The sequence below is a fragment of the Ambystoma mexicanum genome, chromosome 4q (assembly GCF_040938575.1).
Source record: "Ambystoma mexicanum isolate Mex_15411 chromosome 4q, UKY_AmexF1_1, whole genome shotgun sequence".
Taxonomy (NCBI): Eukaryota; Metazoa; Chordata; class Amphibia; order Caudata; family Ambystomatidae; genus Ambystoma; species Ambystoma mexicanum.
Window position 1 is genome coordinate 384,987,724 of NC_090928.1, and position 26,283 is coordinate 385,014,006.

General features: G+C 49.8%; 1 protein-coding gene across 2 annotated transcripts in view; it reads right to left on the reverse strand.

The window, feature by feature from the left end:
• Positions 1 to 26,283, reverse strand: part of AKT3 (AKT serine/threonine kinase 3) — a 2,870,184-nt gene that overhangs the window by 2,278,392 nt on the left and 565,509 nt on the right. The window lies entirely within an intron of this gene.

The following is a 26,283-nucleotide window of genomic DNA, read 5'->3' on the forward strand; positions in this document are numbered from 1 at the left end:
TGTGGCACTTCAAATTGGTAATCAAATCCAGGACTTTGCGACGCGGTTTGAGGGGAGTGGAAGTTGTTGTTGGAGCCATCCGACCCCATTTTAATTTTAAAGAAAGTGCCCCGAGCCCCTGCCTATCCCCTTGTTGCCCGTCTCCCACCCGTATCCCTTCCTGGTTCCTTTGCCCGTCCTCCTCCCTCCCCGCCCACCGTACCGTGATTGGCCTGTGCATCGTTGCTTCCCCAGCCTAACACTCGCTGCAGGCCCCAGCCCCCTCACTTTGCGCCGCAGTTTGAGGGGAGTGGAAGTTGTTGGAGCCATCCGACCCCATTTTAATTTGAAAAAAGTGCCCCGAGCCCCTGCCTATCCCGTTGTTGCCCGTCTCCCACCCGCATCCCTTCCTGGTTCCTTTGCCCGCCCTCCTCCCTCCCCACCCACCGTGCCGTGAATGGCCCTGACCAGAGGACTCCCATTAATTACCAGTCCCCCCTGGGCAGCCCTCTGCCCGCAGCCCGTCGGCTAAGGACCCAAGGCAAAGGACGGCTTTTTCAGTGACGGCTCCAAGGTGTCTCTGCAGGTATCCGCAGGAGAAGCAAGAAGCCAACAATAAGTAAGTGTGGCAAGGGCGGGGACTGAAGCAATTACTTCACGCCATACTACCCTACCACCCATCCGCCGAAAGCTAAACCGTCGTAATCTTTTCCATCTATAATATAATTGCATATACAAGTGTGCCTAATAAGCATGCCTTAGGTGAACTGACTAGTAGCCATAATAGGCTCTCCATGCATAGTTTAATTTAGAAGTGTGAGTTTAGAACTGTACCTAATTTCCTCTCTATATAAAGTTGAATTTGGAAGTGTGCCTAATAGCGTGCCCTGGTTGAATTTAGAAATGTGCCTAATATCCTCTCCCGGTAAAGTTGAATTTAGAACTGTACCTAATAGCCTCTCCGTGTAAAGATGAATTTAGAACTGTACCCAATAGCCTCTCTGTGTAAAGTTGAATTTAGAAGTGTGCCTAATGGCGTGCCCTGGTTGAATTTAGAAGTGTCCCTAATATCCTCTGTGTGTAAAGCTGCATTTAGAAGTGTGCCTAATAGCGTACCCTGGTTGAATTTAGAAGTTTGCCTAAATATCCTCTGTGTGCCTAATAGCGTGCCCTGGTTGAATTTAGAAGTGTGCCTAATAGCGTGCCCCGGTTGAATTTAAAAGTGTGCCTAATAGCGTGCCCTGGTGGAATTTAGAAGTGTGCCTAATAGCGCGCCCTGGTTGAATTGAAAAGTATGCCTAATATCATCTGTGTGTGCCTAATAGCGTGCCCTGGTTGAATCTAGAAGTGCGCCTAATAGCGTGCCCTGGTTGAATTTTGAAGTGTGCCTAATAGCGTGCCCTGGTGGAATTTAGAAGTGTGCCTAATAGCGCGCTCTGGTGGAATTTAGAAGTGTGCCTAATAGCATGCCCTGGTTGAATTTAGAAGTGTGACTAAGTATCCTCTGTGTGCCTAATAGCGTGCCCTTGTGAAAATCGAATTTAGAAGGGTGCCCAATAGCCCTTCTGTGAATTTAGAAGTGTGCCCTGCAACACCTCTGTGCAAAGTTGAATCTAGAAGTGTGCCCAATAGCCGCTCATTGAAAGTTGTATTTAGAAATGTGCCCAATAGCCTCCTGTGAAAATCGAATTTAGAAGTGTGCACAATAGCCCCTCTGCGAATTTAGAAGTGAGCCCTGTAACACCCCTGTCCAAAGTTGAATTTAGAAGTGTGCCCAATAGCCCCTCTGTGAATTTAGAAGTGTGCCCTGTAAAACCTCTGTGCAAAGTTGAATTTAGAAGTGTGCCCAATACCATCCCTGTGAAAGTTGAATCTAGAAGTGTACCCAATAGCCTCTCTGTGAAAGTTGAATTTAGAAGTGCATTAGAAGTTGAATTTATAAGTGTGCCCAATAACCTCTCTGTGAATCTAGAAGTGTCCCAATTGGCCCTCTGTGAATGTTGAACTTAGAAATGTACCCAATAGCCTCTCTGTGAAAATTGTAATTAGAAGTATACCCAATAGCCGCTCATGGAAAGTTGTGTTTAGAAGTGTGCCCAATATCCCCTCTGTGAAAAGTTGAATCTAGAAGTGCATTTAGAAGTTGGATTTAGAAGTATACCCAATAGCATCTCTGTGAAAGTCGAATCTAGAAGTCCGTAGAGCGGACGAGTACCTAGAATGAAAAAGCACAGATTGCATCCAGTACTGATGAGTGCGTAGAATAGATGGGTACGTAGAAGTGCTGAATGCGGAGAGCATGGTGCAAACAGCAGCCCATGCGTGGGGCAGACAAGAGTGCATGCGTGGGGCAGACTGGAATGCGCTGGGCAGACTGGAATGCATGAGTGCGTGGAGCGGACCGGAGTGTATGGAGCAGACTCGGGTACATGGAATGGATAGGAGTGCATGGAACGGACTGGAGCGCATAGAATTGCATGACGTATATAATATGGTTTGGAATGCAGAGAACGTTTGAAAGAACATAAAACCCATCATATCACACCACCACGCTTACTCTCTCCTTTACATCACCACTCAACTAGAACACAGAGATACTATGACACCATTTGGTATAACTGTTCTCATACCAACATCCGCCGCTCACTCCACATCATTCTAACTAAACACTGCTGGTTACACCCCCCCAGCCAGGCGTTCTCCTCAGGCCTATCGCAGTCACATCTGGTCTGGATAAATCCTGCCAGAACGAACACATACTCCTGATCTCTCAACCACCACACCTACCGCTAAGAAGCAGCTATTACACAAATACCGCATGAGCTGCACACATATCCAGTGCTCACACGCACCTTTTGACTCCCTCTACTCTCTACTGATCTGAACTTCGGTTCCCAAGGGCGTTCAACCTACCAGCGCCTTCAGACCATACCAATGGTATATAAGGAGCTATATAAATGCAAAATAACATAACTTCAAGACAGTGTACAAGAAAACCAAAAGCATTAGGCCTGCTCATTTTCCCCTTAAAGCACACTGGTTCCCACTAAGACCACGGTCACAGAAGAACCCATGCCCATGGTGATTGAAGGACTCTGCAGTTCAATGATTCTACTCGAAAGACCGATCACATCTGGAAAGCATATCTATGCATCTTGGAAACAAAAGTCACGTGCTACAGGAGTGCCCCTTTGAGTTCAGACAACACCAAAGCTCACGTAGTGGGGAATTCTTCATGTGTATCCAAGTCTTGTTTTCCACATGTGCCGCCTCCTCATCAAATCAGCATTCCTACACATCTATGGAAACATTGAGTGTCTAGTAACTACAGCACAGGTGAAAGTTGCTGCTTTCATGGACAATGGAGTGGCCAACAACTACATGGATCTGAAGTTCGCCTGGAAAAAAGTTCTACAAGCCTTACGTACAAGTCAATCCATTCCATAGATCCCCACTGACCTATGGGGCAATACCCTGTAATCACTGCTTTGTTAATACATATTCAGGACCACCAAAAGTACATTTGCTTCAAACTCCTCGATGCACCCAATCTATAAGTTATTCTTGAATTACTTGCATTGTTCCAGCCGAACTCCAATATAAACGGCCTATGAAAGAAGTGACTCCTCTCAGCACCTTCAGGAAGTCTGTTGGACTCCTGCATTCTTCACAATTCTGTGAAAGCCAGGGCTAGCCCCATAAAAGTTTCCACCAAGTGATATCACACAAATATCCAGGTTCACTGACATGTTTTTGCAGGCAGAAACTGACCATCTACCCCAATGCCACCCCTATGAATACCCAATCAGAACATTCTGCATGGGTTAATTTACTGTGCCCAAGGAAGAAGAAAATGTTCTGAAGACTAACATAGCTGAAATATGCATAGCTGGTTCATTGAACCTGCTTCACCTGCTGCAAACCCAATCCTTTGTAAAAATAAAAAAGATAATCCACTGAGTTCTGGCCGTGCATGTACTGTGCGCTTAACCAGATTACGATTAAGAATTGCTGTCCGCTGCCCCTCATTGCTGACCTCATCAAGCAAATTCAAGATGCCTCATGGATTACCAAGATGGATTTACATTCAGCGTAGAACATGGCAAGGGAGGAGACCAGTAGAACTTCCCCAATATCAAGTACAGTTATTTTGCATACAAGGTCATACCTTTTAGTCTTTGAAACTCTCCCAATGCATTTCAACACCATCACTGACATTCTTTAATTTGTGTGGGGATTATGTAGCGGTGTATCTGGACGATATACTCCTCTACTTCCACAATATACAAGACCATATCGAACATGTACCTGAGGTACAAAGATTATGAAAACACTTTATATGCCTAAGTGACAACATGCCAGCTCCACACGAAGGAGGTGGTCCTGGGCTATCTTTTCACCTCAACAGGGTGAAAATTGAGCCATTCGGAAGGTGCAATGGCCTACGCTGATCAATCTCTCAAAACTGCACCAATTCCTGGGTTTCAGCAGGAAGCCTTGAATACTGCAGTACAGTACAATGTAATTGTCACTTTGCAGCAGAGATCATTTTGACAAACTCGAATGGGTTGATTTTCTTCTATATTTCTCCCGACTTCACCTTGTAGCAGCTGCCACTGTTACAGCTTGGCTGGCAGAGTGGTTCTGTGCACAGACATGCTAGTTTGAAATTTATCGAGATGCTGAGGGACAACTTGAAATAATCCCTGCAGGTATCAAACAGCACAGGTTCAGAACTGTTGACAACTGAGGCAGGCATGGTATCAAACAGTACAGACACAATGGATACACGTTTCGAAAATCTTATCTACTTATTTGGTTGGGATGGTAGAATTCCTCACTGGGCCAAACACTAAAATGCGAGTAATTTCGACCATTAAACAATAATACGTCCAAGTCAGTCTGTTCAAAATAAAAAAGGCCTATACGAAGAAAACCTAAGCTTGCCCTCCTTCTCAAGATAACAAATGTGTTAAGGGAATACAAAAAGGAAAATAGTGTCTCAAAAAGAAATGTCAAAATGACTGCAGCACCAACTTCCTTCCCCAGGTTCAGCTCCACGGGGTCTAGAGAGTCTCTGAATAAATAAAAGATAGGTGGATGGCACACTTCTTTCAGTCTTGCTCACTTTGGCTTACTGGTACAATTCAACAGTTCAATCTTGGGCTTTCAACGTCTGGTAGTTAAATCACTTCCTTAGGCTTCACCCACCTAGCCATCAATATTCCGTTCATATGTTCTCAATTTCACACAGTTCTGCACAAGCTTCCCTCTGCCGGGCTCGAACCGGTCTCGTTCTTCATGGGGGTTCCCTTTCTCACGTTTTATCCAAGATATCTTTCACTATCTAAGCCTTTAGAAACTGCAAGGAATTTACATACACCTCTGCATGACCACTTTAACCTTTTTCAATAATCCTTCAATTCACAATTTTCTTTTGCAGCACCAATGCATCTTGGTACTTTTAGTTCTCATTTTCTCACTTGCCTTCTTGGCCTTTTCCAAGTTATTATATTTTACTTTTGCCCTCTTGGCATATTTCACAATTCACATATTTCATTTTCCTCTCATTCAACTTTCTTTCCTTTGATCTCTCGCTTGTAAGTTCCTAACAGTTCAGAGACTTTCAAATGTGTGACTTCCTCTCACAGGACCACTCTGCTACTTTGTATCATTTTCTTTTAACAATTGTTCTCTTCATTTATGTTTTATCAGCACATCCGCATCCTTCAACTTTCAAATTACAGTCACTTTCCCTTTATCAACCAGACTTTTGTTGCCCTCGATAATTCACCGGTTGTGTTAAATTAATTCCTTTCATCTTTTTCCCACAGCTCAAGGCTGTTAACAGCGCCTCCTCTGCTCCTCCCAAACGCCGCCGTTCACCCAGGAGGGTCGCGGGCCGTTTCATGGCAGCTTGAAGGTTGCTTTCCTCCACTCGCTCGGCTCTGCTTTTCAAACCCTCACGGCTTCCCGAAAGCTTGGAGATCTTGCCTGGCTTTCTCTAGATCCTCTCAGCTGTTGATCAGCCTGGTACGCCTCGGAAGAGCTGTTCATTCTCGTACCCAGCCTAACTCAGAGTGTGTCTGTGCGCGCCACCTTTTATCTTCACAAGGAGTGTCAATAAGTGGCAGGTGTACATTATTAGAGCTACGTGCCTGACTCTGCCTGGTCTCATTACAGGGACAGGGCCGATGCAAGTCAGGGGAGGTAATCCTCCTGACCTCATTCCTCTTCTTCAGTGCAGTACTTTTGTCAAGACAAAGAGGGGAGGAATTATGAGAGTCGTAGTTTCCCATAAAATAAACAGGGACGGGGGTTAGATGGGTTGTGGAAAATGGGGGATGCCATGTCTCACCATTGGGTGCTTCTGCCCAACTCCCCAAGGACCCTCACACAGGCGATCCACCCTTGCTTGTCCACCCCCATGGTAGGGATCCAAAAGCAATGGCCTTTCCCTGGACACGAGAGTACGGGTCCCCGGAGACTAGGCTGTGAAACATCGCCTGGTTTTCCACACAACCAACATTTGTATATAAATTAACAATAAGCATGGTGTCCTTATTGGGACATCTTAGAAGAAAGGCAGCCCAAAGTGTAGCACACATTTTAAACAAGACTATTTGTTTATAAAGACTATTTGTATATCCAAGTTTGTGGCTTTAGGATGATCGAGCATCACTCATTCAGGAGATAGTTAACCACCTGCATAGTGCTCCTTATGGTCACTGGCCACGCAGTATCCTCATCCTGTAACTTTTCACAAGGGATCCTGTTGATAAAAGGCGTCAACAACCGGGGAAGATTTATGAGGGGAAGGCAGCTTGAGCTAAACAAGGCTTTTAAATAAGATGGTGGATTGGGGAGGGAGGAATCCAAGAATTTTACTGTAGATTACTTTATGTTGTACATACGAACAAAGTATGTACCATGCATTCAACATGTATTCTAAAAACAAGATGGGTGAATACAAATATTAAACAGTAACACTGCACACACTGAATAGCACTTGTTTGTAATGCTCAGTTTCCTGCTCTCTTCTGCTATGAAACTATTTACACCAAAAAATTTTGGCTAATAGAAAAGCAATAAACACTAAATAAATGCCACATACGTGAATTGCATTTGCTGCATGTCTGTAGCCAGGGTAAGAAGCTGCAGATGCTCCCAATCCCATTGAATGGCAATGTGAAATGCTAACTAACTGCATATCGAATATTGAAGCTAGAGTGGGGATAAACCAGTGTCAAGAGAGGGATGTTGTGTGCGATTCGGCAACTAAAATAAAAATCCTATCAAACTACTTCACAGCTACTGTAGCCAGGGCCAGTTTGTGCAAAGCTTTACATAGGCTAGCACACGTACCTTATATTCTTGCTAAACCCCTTAGGTTTAGCTCAAAAATTGAATTTTCACATTTTCTTGCGCTTGAGAATCCCTTCCATGTAGCATGTTTTGACTACTTGGGTATCTATTTCTCCTCATTATTTACACATTGGAATTTTCTAATTGTGTCTCATGAAATGTGCGGTACAATTTGGGCCACCTTTAATTCCTCTGCGGTTGTACCACTGATAGAGATGAACCTCCTACAAAGTAACCAATATCGACTCCGATCACTTGCAAGGTGTTTGCATCTTTTAGATGGGTGATTTGGTCTACCCTGGATACAAAATATTGATGGCTGTACTCAAAAACCATTTTGCACAGAAGTCTGAGTGGCAACTCATTAGACAAACTCCAGACTTCTATGCACCCTGCGGTCCCCTTATACTACTGTCAAAACCTATTTAAAGGATATTTTGAAGATGGTCATATAGAGGTCTGCTGTGCATTTCAACTCCAGAGCTACTTCACCTGATGCACTCTCCCATTTTTTTTTATACTGCACAATGTCTAAAATGAAATAGAACCAGTGTCGAACTAAAGGGGCTTTTTGGCGCTGGGTACTGAATTTCAGAAAGTCACCAATGTTGTGTAACTTTTCATGCTTGCGGTCTTCAATCTACCAAATTAGTGTGGAAGCACACACACAGAAAAGGATAATTAGGCAAACATTGTTCTGTATACTATAGCAGGTGGGGGTGCCTGCAGATTGCAACGATCCTGCTTAACTCTGGTTAAGCAGGCAACCACAGTGACATTGGTGCCATTTTCTTTAGGTATTCTACCGGAATTTGTGACGGATAATGGGGTACAGTTTTGTTCAGAAACTATGAATAAATGTGTTGTGATTTGAAATTCGACACATGTGGACAGCGTTGCATCATCCCAGGGCAAATGGGATAGTAGAACGGGCTAATAGATTTGTCAAAGGTGGTATTCAATTAGCCACGAGGTCAGTGTTAAAATGGTGTGATGTTAAAGGGACGGCAACAGAGTTAAAATTTGTGCCCAGGATGGAATTGTCATGCGGTATGGGCATCATTGGTTTGTATGGCAACGCTGGAGGGCTGTGTATCCATTAGCCCGCTGCTCTAACATGGCGTCCCGAAGTGTAGTGCCTGCTCCAGTGTCATGTTCAGCAAGAGCCTTTGGCACCGCCCCGTGGAACTGCCAGGAGTAAAACGGAGCCATTTCCAGCAGTTAGTCGCTTCTCTAATCAAGCGCAACATGAGTTATTTTCACAGCTACCCAAACCTCTTATTTCATCTAGCCCTTTCTAGCATTTTGATCTTTTTATTCAACCCTCATTCCAGATCGCATACTTGCAGACATATCTCCAACATTCCCTACAACCCGGCAACCCAGAAACCACGCTTTCGGGTAGGCTTTGCGTACAGTTTCCTAGGTAACCACACACTTTCAAATCGCCATTTAATTTCTCCTGTTCTTTCCGACAGATAGCCATTCGCGTTCTTTCAGTGTAGCGCAACGTAAACCTATCACCTGCAGTCTACGATCCCGCTGTCATTCTCCCTCTTCGTCTATCTGTGCAGCCTTATCTACGGCTACGAGTAAGTCAGGTACGAACTGGGATTTCTCCTCTTTCCAACTCTCTAACTCTTACCTGATCTTTTTTACCTGCTTCCCTTCAATACAGACACTGCTTGAGCCAAACGCCTCCTATCTCTTTCCCCCGGGCAGTAAACAGAACCACATGGTAAGGGGTTTGGACCTAGGGGAGAACTGTTAGGGCAGTACATTGTTTAACCTGGCTCTTCCTTTGAGTAACCTGATCATGACCGTCTATGCCTCTCCAGCATTCGTAGACAAGGACTTCACAAGGCCCAACAGATCTATAAGCTAGAGACCTACACACTGCAGCAGCAGATGCCTTACAGGGTTTTATTCCCCAGACGGTTTTTCCCTGGAATCCCGGTCCCTTCTTCGCTATTCTTAGCAGGACGGTGCAGGGCAACCAGGAGTAACAATTCTTCACGGACAGCACCATTTCAGGTTAGTGCTGTATTATTTGCTGTACCTTGTTCCATGTGTCTATCATTACAGGATTGGGTTGGCTTGCAGTGTGAATGTCAATCGGTGCAAGAAGCTCAGTGCCAATACAAAAGGATATTTGATGAGAATTCCAATGTAAAGGAACGTGAGTGGGTAGTTGGAGATTGGGTCTCGAGAATCCAAGGTATGGCCTCAAATGTTTGAAAAGCAAGTTTCTGGGACCAAAAATGATTGCAGCAGTGAGCCATAGAGTGGTTGTGGTTGATGGTGAAGAGGTATGGTCAAAAGGTAGACTGACGTTAAGCAGAGAGGGGAAGGATGATGGAAGAGTGGATGATGGTGATAAGGAAGGAGATCTGGTTGGGGAGCATGGAAGTGGAAGGAGGGTCCTAGATGGTGGTCGGATGAGTGGAAGTTAAGAAATTTCCAGTTAAGTTTAGGGAGTTTTTGGGGGGCGCTGTTGAGCAGCCATCAAGATGGCTGCTTAGCTTTGATGCTCCGTGGCCCGTGAGAATAGCATCCGCCTTAATCAGCGGTTTACAGAAGATACTGGAGACGAGACCCCAAGCATCCCGCTGCCCATCGCCTCCACATCTCCCTGCCCTGTTTTGGGGCAAAGTCGCGCTTTGGGGGCGCTATGCCGCCGGCTGGGGCCTCCGTGCCGCGCGGCTCCTCTGTGGCCCATCCCCCCCCACCGCCCTGCGGAGGATCGCCTCCCAGCGGAGACTGCTGCCTGCATTCTACGGGTGCCGACGTGGTGTGTTCGCCTCAGACACGGAGGTCTCCCCCTCGCCGCCCTCCCACCCTGGACTGTCTAGCTGGCGCTGGTGTGGGGGGCTGATATCCACGCCCCGCGCTCCCCTCGGGGTGCGCCCAAGCCCGTGGCCTGTCAGCGCGGCTCCTCTCGCCGGCCCGCTCCATTTCGTGTGCGGCGGGGACAGCGCCGGCCCCCTGACGTGCGGCATTGCCTCTGAATCCGGCGGGGCCCGCTGGGGCGGCCCCCGCGCCGACGACAGCCTCTCACTCCTCCGAAGCGGCTCCGCTGCCGACTTCGCCGGTCCCGTGAGTCGGCTGTGCCGTGGCCTCCCTGCTGCGGGCTCCTGTTTCGGGCCCCGCCCCCGCCCGGATCCGCTGCTGCAAGTCGGAGGCCTGATCCTACCAGAACTGTCATCCACACGTTGTCCAGAGGGGCCTAAAGGTGAGGAGGTTGGGGGAGCTGGTCGCTGCGCACTGGGCCCATCTTGTCTACCTAATCCTTGAGCTGCGCCTGTTTCACTCCACGAAGGATAGCGACCCCCACGTACACCAGGCTCCCCCCCTGACCACTCACCCTGTGCTGGTGCCACCCTGGGTGTCCACTATTCTTCTCTCCCCCAGATTACCCACCTACTCGCTTTGCCCCGGGTGCACCATACGCCCCGGACTGCGCTGCCCTTCATTACCGGCCTCCCCCGCCTAGACTCTCCTGGCTCAGAGGCGGGTGCCGCAGGATACGGTCCCTCCCGGATCATACTGCCCCCGGGCCTCCTCGCTTCCCCCCGGAGCGGGCTCACCGCCCTAGAACATACCTGCTGGTGGTACTCATACCTCCTGCCTCCCGGGCGGGGGTCGCCCATCGCTGATGTGGGCCTAGTCCCTCCATAAACCCCCTGTCCCCATTTTTGTCCTTCTACAATACACTATCCGCTGTTCTCAGAGTGCCCCCAAAGATGTCCGGCAAAGCACGTGGGGCCAACAAGACAAGGGCAATGGACAAATATGCCAAATCGCTTGCCAAGCAGGACCAGGCTGGGTCAGCCCTCCTTCAAGACGACCCAGATGCATCCTCATGTTCTCCTCAGCCGGACCTTACGTCACTCATGGAGTCTATGGCCAAGAACTTTGCGTCATTTCATGAAAAATTAGATGACATAAATGCAAATGTTGCCTCACTACGCACCAAACTGGATCAGCATGGCACTAGGCTGGTGGAGGCCGAGACCAGAATTGGGGCCACTGAGGACGAAGTACACACGTCTCTGAATTGGTGTGAATTGGTGCGAGATATGAAGCAGGTCAAGGCGAAGTGCGATGATTTGGAATCCAGATCGCAGAGGAATAATATTCGCATAGTGGGGGTTCCTGAGACAGCCCTCAAAGGCAAAATGGAACTGGCAGTCGAGACCCTCCTTAGAGACCCCCTGGGTGATCCTCAACTCTCCCCTTTCTTTACTATTGAGCGCGCCCATCGATCACTGGCCCCACGCCCCAAGCCGGGCGACTTCCCCAGACCAATTATAGCTAAGGTTCTTAGCTTCAGAGATAGGGACTACATCCTGCGGCTTGCCCGGGAGAAAGGGGAACTGAGACTGGAGTCCCAGACTATCCGCATTTTTCCTGACTTCTCTGTCAACGTCCAAATGGAGCGCAGACAATTCAACGGCGTGAAAAAAATGCTCCGAGAGAGGAAGGTGGAATATGCCATGCTGTTCCCTGCAAAGCTGAAGCTCACCCATCGTAATAAACTGTACTTTTTCACTGTCCCTGAGGAAGCGGTGAAATTCATCGAGTCCCATATTCCTGTCCCAGGCCCTGAGGGTGACCCCGTGGATGAGGGTTGAGCCGGCCTGCCTTGCACCCGCTACTCGAATTATTGTGGTGCCAATACCACACCTGTCATTTGCATTTTCCCCGTAATCTCATGTATTCTTTCTCTTATGCTCTCTTTTATTGTCGTAACTCATTGAAATCTCATGAATCGTAACATGGGTCACAGCTGTATGGTTGATGGTATATTGCACTTGAACTGGGATCCTCTATTCCTATAGCCCATGCTCACTGTGCCCTACTGTGCTGTCTCCTCCAAAGTTTAACTATGCCGCCGCTGTACGTTATTTGGTGTATTTCACCGTTCTACAATCCTAATCGGGCTCACGGCAGCAGCTCCCCCGCTGCAGTTGCAATGCCGAGGTTGGCTTGTTTAGTTCATTCGTTGCTCCCATGTTTAGTTTTGGGGCTTGCCCAGCCCCGTTGGGCTCGGCACAACAAACATGAGACCTTGGGTGGGTTTTTGGGCACTGCTGTGTTGGGGGTGGCAGTGAGGGAGGGGGGTGGTGTTGTTGGGGGATGTTTTAATAATAAAAAAGGCGAGACAGTGGCAGCTTTTGGTATGACACATCTGGCAGCTGTACAAGTTGCCGGAACCAGCTCGACAAAATATGACACACATTACTCGGATCCCCCCTAAATCGCTACTGAATGGCTACTAGGCTGATGTCTTGGAATATCAGAGGGCTCAGCAACTTCACGAAGGCACGCAGGATCACGGCCTACGCCCAGATGCATGGGGTCAAAATACTTCTCTTACAGGAAACTCACGCCCTCGCACAATTATCGGCTTCTCTCGCCCCGTCATGGGGACCCAGCAGATATTATACTGTGTTCTCTTCACAGTCCAGGGGGGTCCTCACCTTGATCCACAAATCCTTGCAGTTCTCCCTTCGCACCAGCCATATAGATGTCCAGGGTAGATATGTGATCCTTCACTGTTTCCTCGCTAATACAGAATACCTCCTGGTAAATACATATGCCCCATGCATAGATGCACCTGAGTTTTTCGACCACATCCTTGACATTCTACTCGGCTATGTGGGGGTTCCCATTATCTGGGGGGGGGGGACATGAATCTTATCCTCGACTCCGACCTGGACATATCCGGTGTTGCACCTAGAACACTCTCTAGGGCCGCTCGCCGCCTCCACGCACACATGCTCACTACCGGTCTGATGGATGCCTGGAGAGCACTCCACCCAAGGTCGAAACAGTTTACATTTTACTCCTCCATCCATGACAGCCATTCCAGGATCGATCTTTTCCTTCTCTCCGCGGGGCTTGTGGGCAAAATACATACCACACAGATCCTGCCTCGCACACTCTCCGATCACTCCCCGATCACGTTAGACATTGCCTTGAGCCCGACCCTCCCTCCGCACTCTCACTGGCGGTTTAAGTCAGGCGCACTACACAATATAGTCTTCAAGGCTGACATCCTTGCAGATATCACCTCATTTTTTGATAATAACAAACGCCACGACACAACGGATGGGGTGAGGTGGGAGGCCTTTAAGGTTTTCATCAGGGGACTGTGTATCTCCAGGGAGGCTGGGGTCCTGAAGGACATCAGAAACTCTCTGCGCTGTTCTGAGTCTAGACTCGGGGAGCTAGAGCGCGAGTATGTGGCCGCCCCCTCTCCGCCCAAGCTGGCACAGATCAGAAATGAACTAGACACGTTTGAGTCCCTCGCCCACAGCGAAATAAGATACCTCGCCCGCCCCATTGCAGCCCGGAAGTATGGGGAAGGAGAGAGGCCAGGCCGTATTCTTGCCCGCCTCACCCGGGCCGAGGTAGGCAGAGCTCGAATTGATAGTATCATCGATAGTGGTGGAGTGCGACAATGGTCTGACAGGTCCATTCTTCAGACCTTTGCAGATTTCTATACAACCCTCTATGCCGAGGACCAGAGCACAGCCCTCGAGATCTGGATGACCTCCTGGACTGCATCCCAATGTCCCTTATATCTCTAGACACCAAAGAACAACTAGACGCTCCCTTCACCCTTGAGGAGATCACCGCTGTCATCTCGGCCCTACCTAAGGGTAAAGCCCCTGGTCCAGATGGCCTAACCGCAGAGTTCTATCAGGAACATGTTGCCCTTCTTGCCCCGTGCCTGCACGAGGTCTGGGAGGAGTCGTTGCATCATACTACCCTCACCCCCTCCTTGCGCAAGGTTGTTATTACGGTGCTTCCCAAACCGGGTAAGCCTCTAACGAGTGTGGCTCTTATAGACCCCTCTCCTTCATAAATACCGATACAAAAATCTTTGCCAAAATTATTGCAAATAGGTTCCTCCCCATCATGAAATACTTGATTCACCCACACCAGAGCGGTTTTGTCCCTGCCCGTTCCACTGCCTTAAACATTCGGCGACTATTTAACGTAATCTCTAGAATCGTCCCCCGAGCCAATGCGGTGGCCGTGACGCTGGACGCCCAAAAAGCGTTCGACATGGTCTCGTGGCAATATCTGTGGGCGGTACTGGAAAAGATGGGGATTGGCCCGTACATGATGTCCTGCATTAAACTGCTATACACTAACCCTGTGGCTAGAGTCCTGGTCAACTCTAACCTGTCGGCTCCCTTCTCCCTCCATAGAGGGACGCGACAGGGCTGCCCATTCTCTCCCTTGTTGTTCGCGATGGCCATCGAGCCCACGGCTGACAGTGTACGTAACAACCACATGCGCAAGTTGATTCGTTTGCGGGATACCCCCGAAATCATTTCACTTTACGCCGATGACGTGCTGTTATATATTAGAGACCCTTCAATCCACCTTGACCCGATCATACGTGAAATTATCAAAATTGGCACATTCTCAGGCTTCACTATTAATTACTCAAAATCAGAAATCTTTCCCCTCACCCCTGCAACCTCCCAACCCGCGTGTGAATTCCCTCTCAAATGGGCACCTGACGGCATCAAATACTTAGGGGTCCAAGTGTCCCTCTCACAATCCTCTTTGTTGTCCGAGAACTATGGGCTGCAGCACATTATGCCCATACCAGGATGGAAAGATGGCGAAACCTCCCCCTATCACTCTCAGGAAGACTGTCTATAATAAAAATGATAATAGTCCCAAAACTTCTGTACATATTCGCTAACGTTCCACTTTGGCCTGGAAACCGGTATTTTGCGGACTTACATGTGAGATGCGCCCGCTTTCTCTGGCACTCAGGGGCCGTGCGCAGAAAGTGGCAGCATATGACCCTGCCTTACGAGAGGGGTGGCTTCAGTGCACCTGATCTCACCCAGTACTGGATAGCAGCCCAGGCCCAATACGCTACGTACTGGTACCAGCACCAGGAACCCCCCCCGCATGTTAAGCTCGAAATCCTGGCTGCCGAGGAGGTGAACGTCATGTCATTGATCCTCTTTCACTCGTATCGATCGCAGGCCCCTGCTGACCCGGTGGCCTCCACCATAAGGGCGTGACGGCAGATCCTGACGCCTGATTCCGGCTCATCCCCGTATTACAAATGGCTTCCTCTCTGGTCTTTCCCTGGCCTCACCCCCACACAAGATAAGCTTCTCATGCGTCACTGGTCAGACCTGGGATACAGATCATTCTCCGACCTGTTCCCGGATGGGAAATTCATCACCCCAGATACGTGGAAACCCGGGCACTCCAGGTCCCCACTGGAGCTGCTGCAATACTTCAGTATCAGGGCGGCAATCCAGGACATGTGGCCTTCATACCAAGACGAACCCCCCCCCCCGAGGTCAGCTATATAGCCAATTCCGCTGGTGGTAGAAGCATTGTATCCTCCCTGTATAGAATGTTGATGGCGCGCGCTGCCGAGCCCCCCCACTCAGTTAGGGATGCTTGGAGCCGGAATTTGGGATTAGACATCACGGATGACATGTGGACCAAAATGTGTATGCATACCCGCAAGGTTTCTCTTAATTCCAGAGCTAGATGTATTCAATACAAACTGCTCAACCGCCTATACTACACTCCGTACGCGATTGGGAAATTTGCCCTGGATCAATCCCACCCCTGTCCAAGATTTAGATCTACTGAAGTGGATCACGCACACATGTTCTGGTTTTGCGGGGCGCTGGCCCCGTTCTGGAGCGCTGTGCTTGAAACCCTCTCCGAGGTATTGGGGTTCTGTGTAGGCCCGGAACCTCTGTCTCTTCTGTTTGGGCTTTGGGAGGGGGCGGAAGCAAAACGGGTAGCTAGGTTTCTGAATGTGGCAGCTATTGTGGCCAAGAAATGCACTCTGCAATGTTGGAAGCGCAGATCCCCCCCTTCCCTAGAAATGTGGCTGAAGGCCCTCACCTGGACACAATCCTGTGAAGATGACTATATTAACTTGCTGCCTAGCAATGCTCGCCCTAAAAACATATGGACTGAGTTCTGTAGTTACTTGAACTGTAAGGTGGACCTTGAGCTCTTGTCATCCCCTCCCTCTCCTGATCAAGGGGCGGACCGCTCTACATGATTCATGCCTCTATTGTAATTAACTGTTGTTGGATTTCATGTGACCTTCTGTTGAACCTGCCCTTTGTCTTTCACGCTTCAACATGATTTGTGTGTCATTTGTGCAGATTATGCTATACCAGTTGCCACTTCTTGCCAATAAAGAAAATTAAAAAAAAAAGAAAAAAAAAAGTTTAGGGAGTTTTTGTGTGCTTTGTTTTTTTAGGTCAATTGCTATTTTTCTTGTGCATTTGAATTCCTTGTGTGTGTCTTTAAGGGGGTTGTTTTGATCCGGTCTTATTCATTGTTAAAGGGAAAGATGTGTTATGTTTTGAAGTGTTCTAGAGGGGGCGTGGCTAACTGCCGAACGATGTGCATGTGAGCCTTCAGAGCTCCCATGCTGCCAAAGGAATCCGGGCAAAATCCTGCATAAAAACCCCCAGTCTAGCTTGAAGGGGATAGAAGCCGAAGTGTTGGAGACAAAGATATTTCACTCCGAAGCGTGAGCGGGATGAGGAACACTCCTTAAGGCTTGCCGAAAATACGCGGCCCTTGGCGGGAAGAAGCGTCCAAGAAGGCCAGTGGAATGAAGACGGCAGACACGGTCTGCTTGGCGCCCGGTCGTGAAGGAGGCATATCGCATGCCCAGGTGGGGCAAGACAGAAGCGGGAGCGGCCCAGGTGGGGAAGGTGAGCCAAGATCAGCTGCCTCGGGAGTTGCGGCGAGTGGCACTGCAGCGCCCCCCCCCCCGGCGAGAAATCAAGGGTCTGCTGTGAAGAGCGGGCAGGTGAGGAGAGACGCTGCTTGGGAGCTGTGAGATGACAAGGTCCTTCCTTCCACCAGGGTGGAGGCGGTCGGCCCCCGGTGGGGGGGTGGGGGGGGGTTGGGGAGACGTGTGAGTACATCGGAGAGGGAGCAGAGGCCAGGGCGAACTGAACGCAGTACGGCTGTGCAGGAGAGAGCTGGGAGAGGCGCTCCTGGGATCGGGTGCGCACAGGTGGAAGGGCCCAGAAGCTCTGGAGGCAGAGGCAGTGAAGGGACTGGGAGAAGCGGCCATGATGGCGGAGAGATAGAGGGTGCATTTTGTTGTTTCCCCTACTGGAGGTACCCCGCAACCCAGGCGGGACAGGGGAGGAAAGAGAAGCCACCCCCCCTGAGACACCAGGGCAGAGGGTAATATAGCGGTAAGCTGTGGATGAAGTGACTGCAGAGGGGGCATTGGAGGTGGAGACCCGCAGGGACTGAAGCAGGTGACAACAGAAGGTGAGAAGGAAGGGCGGGAAGCGCCCCCATCCGGGGTTGGAGGAGATAGGGGACTCAGCTGGGAGATACTTGGGGAGGAACTGCAAGTGGTGATTGTGTCTTTTGGGGCAGGGGTCCCTCTAGAGCAAGAGGACTTGGTGAGCAGAGGAGGTACGGTGGAACTGGTTTTCTGAGGAAGGAGAAGATCTGGTGAGGGGCCCATCGGGGCCTACGGCAGTGGGCTGAGACATCGGTGGGGGGCCACCCACGGCGGGGGGTGCCTCGCTGAAGGATACAGACACTGGCCATTGGGGTACCACTGGACTACGAAGTGGCAGAACCTGAATCTGGGGGAACGAGATACGAAGGACTTTTTCACAATGGGCAAAAGATAGCAACGAATTGAGAAATATACAGAGGCAAAGGACAAACTGCACAGACAAGAGGGACCAGACTGACATGCAGGGGAGAGATTCTCAGGAGAGGTAGGAAGGAAGTTCTGTGACCCTGGATTCGCTAGTGGAGGCGATACAGGTCTCCAGAGACGGTCTCCAGAGACACCCTCCACGAGAGCATCAAAGAATTAAGTGCTGATGGGCGATGGTTTTTGTTTCAGAGTGGTTAATTTACTATTGTGTTCTTTTTATTGTGTTTGTCTTGTGTTGTGTGTTTGTTTGTTTTTTTTTTTCCTCTTGTTTTCCTCTGATTTTTGGCTAGTTATTTCAAATTAGGTTTGTTGCGATTAGTAGAGATGATTGATAGGTTTTTCTTATTTATTCTGTACTATTTGTATCAACTTGTATAATGCTTTTTTCATTTTATTTGTCGTTTTCTTATCATAATTGTTGTTTTGGAATGATATGTATTTCTTTTGATAAATCTTTAAATAAAGTTGTCAAAAAAAAAAAAAAAGGTGGGAGTGGATGTCTCCCTAGTGAGGGCGGACCTCCGCAAAAGGTGCGAGAGGGTAACAGAGGTGGAGCAGCAGGTCAGTACGGTGGAGGATGATGTTCAGAGTTAAAGAACCAGGTGGCGGGTCTGGTGGGGGCAGCCAGAGTATTGGAAGCGAGAGCGGAGGGTCGCTCTAGACGCTGTAACATCCGTCTGGTTGGTGTCCCGGAGAGGGAGGAAGGACCCAGTGCAGAGCTTTTTGTGGAAAGCCTGATCTTGAAGGCTCTGGGATTAAGGGCCTGTCCAACCTCTTCACTGTGGAGAGGGCCCATAGGGTCCCGGGGAGGCCTCTGCCGCTGGGTGCCCGGCAGAGAGTGATGGCTAAAATTATGAACTTTCGGGACCGGGATGCCATTCTACAGGACGCCTGTAGGGAGGGCCACTATGAGATTTGTAGCGCAAAGTTGAGGATTTTCCCAGACTTTACGTTGGAGGTGCAACGTCAGAGGAGATTATATGATGCAGTGAGAAGCAGTCTAGGGGAACTCAATTTAAAGTATATGATGTTTTTCCCAGCGAAGTTGAAGGTGTTGTTGGGGGGGGGGGGGGTGAGTCGTGGTTCTTCACATCCCCAAGAGAGGTATGGGATTGGTTGGACACGAGGTCACAGAAAACAGACCCCATCCAGAGGGGTTAAAGGAGAGGGCAGGCCAGGGTGCGGAGTGAGCAGGGGATAGGCTCTTCAGGAACAGGTTTTCAGGGAGGGAGGAGGTGGAAGAGGGGGGGTTGACATTGGAGGGGTGGTATGGGGAAGACGGTGGAACCCCCAATCCAATGGACGCTGCCGACTACTAACCCTATGGGAGGGGAGAACGGATGGGGGTTGAGTAGATCAGGGGGTCTACAGTTACGGAGAAGGAGGGAGGGGAGGATTGGAGCTCAGGAAGGTGGTTTTACTTATGATAGTGGGGGGAGCAAGGGGGAGGACGGGGGATGGAGGGGAAGAGTGGGTAGGGACAGGGAGAGGGACATAGCGCCAAGTTGGGGACAGGTGCAAGAACAGGGGGGGGTGTGAGGAGGGGGGGTAAGGTTCGGCACAGAAGCAATAAGGGGGGGAGGTGGAGTTGGGTGTAGGTGGTAGGGATGTTGAGAGGAGGAAGGGGGTAACTTGAGTGAAGTACCAACAAGTTGGATGGGTAAGCTAGGAGGTTTGAAAATCGGGACATGGAATGTCCGGGGATTAGGGAGTTACCAGAAGAGGCTGAGAGTGGGGGAGTTTCTGAAAAGGCAGGGGATACAAGTGGCCTTGATACAGGAGACACATGTGAGTACAGAGGTGTTGGGGAAACTGGAGAAACTGTGGGGGGGGCAGGTAATAGGTACGACGTGCTCAACCCAAGCTAGAGGTGTACTCATCTGGGTGGCGAGGGGGATAACATTGAAGGTGGAGGCGGTAATAAAGGATGGGATTGGTAGAACGGTGCTGGCACGGTGTTCATGGGAAGGTAGGACAATCTGTTTGGTTAATTTGTACGCACCAAATGTGGATGAGAGGAATAACCAGGTTACTCATCGTAGTGACCACCTTACTCCTAGTCCATAGTCTCCTTTCCTCCATACTTCTGGGACATTCCTCCGTCCTGTGGGACGGGACCGGAGCGCATTGTAAAAGCATCCAAAAAAATTTCAAATTATTTTAGTCCTTCCTCTCTTTCTACGCAGGGCCCGGCACGCGGCCGTAACCCCGCGCATCGCCCATCAGTCCTTTTCTATCGCCAGGTTAGAGACCTTTTAGCAATAACAGAGGAACCTTATTAGAGGGGACTGTGGGCGGGCCTATGGAGGAAAGGGGACTATGGACTAGGAGTAAGGTTGTCACTATGGTGAGTAACCTGGTTATACTCCTACGTCCCGTCCAGTTTCCTCCATACTTATGGGAGATTCCCAAGCACTCCTTACAGGAACTATGGGTGTATGGAAAAAGCCCCTTACTGAAACACGTTCTTCAGCACAGCCTGACCAAACTGAGCATCAGATCTTGAGCTCAGGTCTAGACAATAATGCTTACAAAAAGCCAATGGGGAGGCCCAAGTAGCCGCCTTTGCGATGGTCTCCCAGGGGACATATTTTTGAAAGGCAACTGCGACTGCCTTGCCACGCACCAGGTGCGCATGAATACCTTTAGGAGGCTTCAGCCCTTGGAAGGTGTAAGACTCCGTAATGCAAGCAGCGATCCATCGGGAGATAGTCGCCTTAGAGGCCTGCTTACCTTGTGGATTACCAAAGGTCACGAACAGTTGAGAAGAGCTCCTAAATTCGGATGTTCTGTCCAGATAGAACTTAAGAGCCCTTTTAACATCCAGGCAATGCAGAACACTTTCCTCCTCTGAAGCGGGGTTCGGAAAAAGACCGACAGGGGGATCAACTGGTTCAGATCGAAATCAGAGACCACCTTTGGCAGGAGAGCAGGATTTGTCCTTAGGACCACCTTATCCTTGTGAAAAACCAAGAACCACCGACAAAGCCTGGAGCTCACTAACGCGCCTTGCTGAAGTGACGGAACCAAAAAGGACACCTACCATGACAGATGCTTGAGGTCCACCGTGGCCATTGGTTTGAAAGGTTTATGGCACGCCGCCGTCAGGACCACATTTAGATCCCACGCTGGGTGCGGACTATGAATCGGAGGATAAAGGCGCATCAAGCCTGCAAAATGTCTCTTAACCACTGGATTAGACAGAGAGTAAGAGCATTGGTCCGTAGATAGGTAGGCGGAAACCGCCGAAAGATAAGTTCTACATGACAGAACGTGAACACCAGACTCTGCTAAGTGGGATACAAAGGACAGTACTGTGTCAATTGTAGCCCCCCCTCGGGTCCAGCTGCTTGTTTAAACACCAATGACAGAACCTGAGCCATTTGCTTCTGTACTGGGACCTATTCGAGGGTTTTCTGGCTGCCTGAATAATGTGCATGTTATCCGCAGACAGGCTAAGATGTTCTAAAGACCTGAACTCTGGCACCATGCCGCCAAGCTGAGTGATTTTTGGGGGGGGGGTGTCACAGTTGTTGTTCCCCCCTGGTGAAGATCGGTAACCTGATTGGCGGATACAGCGACAGGTGTTGAAGTTCTGAGAACCAAAACCTGGCCGGCCACCACAGGGCTATGAGTAGAAGAGAACAGTTCTCCCGAGTTCTTCAATTTGCAAATTGTCCGATGAACTAGAGGTGGGAAGGCACAAGCCCTCATGCTGCGCCATGAAATCTCGAGAGCATCCCCCAGAGAGGAGGGTCCCAGTCTGTTTCTGGAGGCATACAGAGGAAGCGTCTTTTTTTTAAAAAAAATATTTTATTCAATATTTAACAAACAATACAAACCAAACTTGCAGTGCATAAGTTCACATTTCCATTATGCATCATTTTAATTTTACTCACTGCTCCCCATATCTCCCCCCCATTACGAGCCCATTCCCTCTAATGCTCCGTTCCCGGATCTAGTGCCAGGGTGTTCTCTTCCATAGGTTCCATTGGGTCCAACATTGACCCAAACAATTCTGCTATCAACAATTTCCATGCCATCAGGGTCTCTGCCTCCTCCTCCCCACCTGCATTGCTGGCTTCCTGCCCATTTCCGTAAATCCTTCCACCATACTTCCACTCGTGGTTTGTGACCGGTCTTCCAACCCATAGCAATCCTTCTCTTCGCAAGTGCGTATGCCAGGTCTTTTAGTTTGCTCACATGCTTAAGTTTCTGCGGCCTGGGGAACCCCCCTAACAAGCAGGCCCACACAGTATGCACTACGATCTTAATAACTTTCTGCTAGCTTAAGCGCCACTTCACTCCAATAGCGCTCACGAACGGGCATGACCAAAACATATGCACCATGCCCACATTTTCTTCATCACACTTGGGGCATGCTTGCCGTCCCACATTTTTAAACCTAAATATCCTTTGGGGTGTCATACGCTCTATGCGTGATATACAGCTGCATCTGCTTTAGTCTAGCATTCCTGGATACCTTCCCATGGTAACCCTGGGCCCGTTCTCACATTCCATCATCCATCGGGGCTCCCACTTCTTCCCACTCTCGCCTCAACTGTACCACCTCCTTCCCCACATTTTTTTTTTTTTAACTTTTATTTTTGCTGACAGAGGCAAAAGGCGTACACACACATCCAAGCAATAGACACAAATTCGTTGCATATACAGGTGAATACAGAGCATATAGACAAAATTATGGTAACAGCAGTTGAGTAATAACATATCACAGAGCACCAAGATGCCGAACAGCAATAGGGACGTTAGGGGGGTTCATCCACCGAGGAAGTGTCATTTAAGCCAATCAAGTAGCTGTTGAATGCAGACCATATGTTTCGAGGACGAGAACGTACTGGGAGCATACCCAGAAACTCCTCACAGTTTCGGGACCAGGTGAGTAAATTTAACCATTTCTGGTATGTGGGGGGGCTGGGGTTCTTCCAGCTTTGTAGGACACACTTTTTGGCTATGACACAGCTTAAATTTAAGAACTTAATAATGTCTCTCGCTCCCCCGGTCTGCCACACTCCAAACAGAACCCCCATTGGATCAGGGTCCACCTCAGTATCAGTGATCTCAGACAGTGTCTCTATGACTTTACTCCAGAATGTGGCCAGTTCCGGGCAGTCCCAAAACATGTGCAAGTGGTCAGCGCCCACCGCACCGCAGCGGGGGCACAGCCGAGGATCGGAGCAAGCAAACCTTGACACTTTACCTGGAGTGTAATACAGCCTGTTGAGCAGTTTATATTGTATGGTGCGGTAGCGGAAGTTTAGGGACACACTGATAGTATGGGAACACATCTTCTCCCACTGTTGATCAGTAAGTACCAGTTCCAGCTCGGAGGCCCAGTCATCACGGGCCCTGGACGGAAGTGGAGAGGGCGAGGTCAAGAGGAGCTTATATAATGAGGAAACCACCCCGCGGGCGCCACCCGAGTTGGCGATGTAAGCAATCGCAGGAGAGTCCCGGGGTTCAATGGGGAAGACAGGCCATGCATTTCGGAAGGCAGCGCAGAGTCTGTAGAACTGAAGGAGTTCCAGAACGGAACCCCGAGTGCCCCGGCCTCCACGTCTGCGGTGTTATAAACTGTCCCTCTGGATAGAAATCGGTAAGGGCGCGGTATCCCAGGGCCTCCCAATGGCGCGCCAGGGCGGTGTCATGCGTGGGTTCCAGCCCGGGAAACTTCCAGGCGGGGAGCCATTTGTAGTACAGATATTGCTCATCGCAAGTTTTGAATATCTGGCCCCAAGCCTGTACCGTGGTCCGGACCGGATCAATGGGAGAGTCCGGCACATACTGCCGGTTTAGAATCAAGGACATGACATCAGTGCCTGCCGCTGCCAGAACCTCAAGTTTGACGTGGGGACGGGGTGGGGGCCCAGGGTACCAGTAAGATGCGAACTGCGCCTGTGAAGCAGTCCAATATCGCAGCAAGTCTGGGGCTGTGAAACCCCCTCTGTCGTAGGGCAGTGCCATATCTGACCACTTTTTACGCACCGCGCCATAGTGCCATAGGAATTGAGCAAACAATTTATGCAGGTTCATAAAATATTTCCTACCCGGCCAGACAGGAACATTACCAAATATGTACAACAACTTGAGTAGCAGGATAATTTTTACCAGCGAGAGTCTGCCAGCTAGTGATAGTGGAAGGGTACGCCAGCGCGTGATTTTGGCCTCGGCTTGCTCAGCTACTGCCTGGTAGTTGTCTGCTAGTAGCGATTCTTTGGCGAGGGACACCTGGACTCCCAAGTACTTAATCCCATTCGGGGACCAACGGAGCGGGTACTCGGTGGTGGGCTGCATCGTGGAGCTAGTGAGGGGGAGGATCTCAGATTTTGTATAATTCATAGTGAACCCCGAGTATGTGCCTATGCGGGTGACGTCACGTAAGATCGGGTCCAGATGAACAGCTGGGTCTCTTATAAAGAGTAGTACATCATCCGCATACAGCGAGATGATCTCAGGGGAGTCCTTCAACCGCACCCCCCTCCGCGCATGCCGCTCCCTGACGTAATCGGCCATCGGCTCGATGGCCAAGGCGAAGAGGATCGGGGAAAACGGGCAGCCATGTCGGGTACCTCTAAAGGGAGGGAACAGACCGGACGTCTGCGAGTTAACTCGCACCCTGGCCACCGGGGAAGTGTACAGTAACCTAATGTATGCTATCATATTGGGCCCTACCCCCATATTTTCCAAGACCAACCAGATGTATTTCAAAGACACCATGTCAAATGCCTTCTGGGCATCCAGTGTGACCGCAACCGCACTCGCCCCTTGGTCAATACCTGCCATGATGTTAAGCAGCCTCCTAATGTTGTGGGATGTTGATCTTCCGGGTACAAAGCCTGATTGATCATCGTGGACCATGTACGACATGACCGGGAGGAAGCGGTTGGCAATCACTTTGGCGAAGATTTTGGTGTCCAAATTCATCAGTGAGAGGGGCCTATATGATCCACACTCGTTAGTGGGTTTACCGGGGTTAAGCAGGACCGTGATGGTGGCTTCGCGCAGCGAAGGGGGAAGAGTGCCCAGCCGAAGTGACTCGCTCCAAACCTCAAGCAGCTTGGGAGCCAAGATGGCCACGTGCTCCTGGTAGAACTCAGCTGTCAGCCCGTCGGGACCAGGTGCTTTTCCTTTAGGGAATTTAGATATAGCCTCAACTATTTCATCCAACAGGATGGGGGAATCCAATTGGTCCCTGGTAGCGGGGGAGACGATAGTCATGGGGATCTGCTCGAGGAGGTCGCGCATTTGAGACTCACTGTGCTCGGGGGGTTGGGTGTACAGCTCTGAGTAAAAGTCGGTGAAGACCTCCAGAATATGTTGGTCAGACCACCGTTCCGACCCAAGGCTGTCCTTGATGCAAGTTATCTGGGTTTGGCCCCACTCACCCCTGGCCAACGGGCTCTTTTCATTCACTGTGAAAGTTTCTACAGCGGTTGTGCGATGTACCTTAGTCTCCTGTAATGTCTGGGGTTTAAGTAACTACACCGAAAGTAGGATATCCACGAACGAGGACGAGAGTCATGTGCTGCACTTTCGGCCTCAGTAATTCTGGCGCCTGCCTCGTCCACTCGGGTTTTAAGAGAAGCAACATTGGCGTTAATGTCGTCCAATTTTTCGTGGAACGAGGCGAAGTTCTTGGTCATGGATTCCATAAGTGTGGTCAGATCGGGGGTTCTCGCCCCAGAGGGAGTGTCACTTTTCGGGTCCTCCTGCAAGGACGATGCGTGACCCATCTCCTCCCTCGGGACTGATTTGGCAAATTTATCCATGGTTCCCCTCCCAGAGGCCCCCTTGGTTTTATTTGGCATTGTGGATAGAGAAACAGAGATGGCAGATGGCCGCTGGGGCAGGCTACGGAGTGGAGGGACCAGTCGAGGGATCCACACAGCGAAAAGCCAAGGGTGCCGCACCAGTGGCCCCCCGAAGACCAGGCTCCGCGTGGCAGAGCGTGCAGGCGCGGTAGGTAGAAAAGGCAGCCCAGGCAGATTACAGAAGCAGTGGGGTCGGGGAGGCTGCAGGAGAGTAGGAAGCCAAGGCCGTGTAGGAGTCGATATGAAAAGGCAGCAAGCCCTAGCGAGCGAGCGGCTCCCTGATAATGAAGCCAGACAGTTGTTTTATAGAGGACCCCCCTCCAATCATGTCAGAGAATACTGAGTAGAAGCCGTTCGCCAAGTGGCCCCGGTGGAATGGGAATGTGCAGG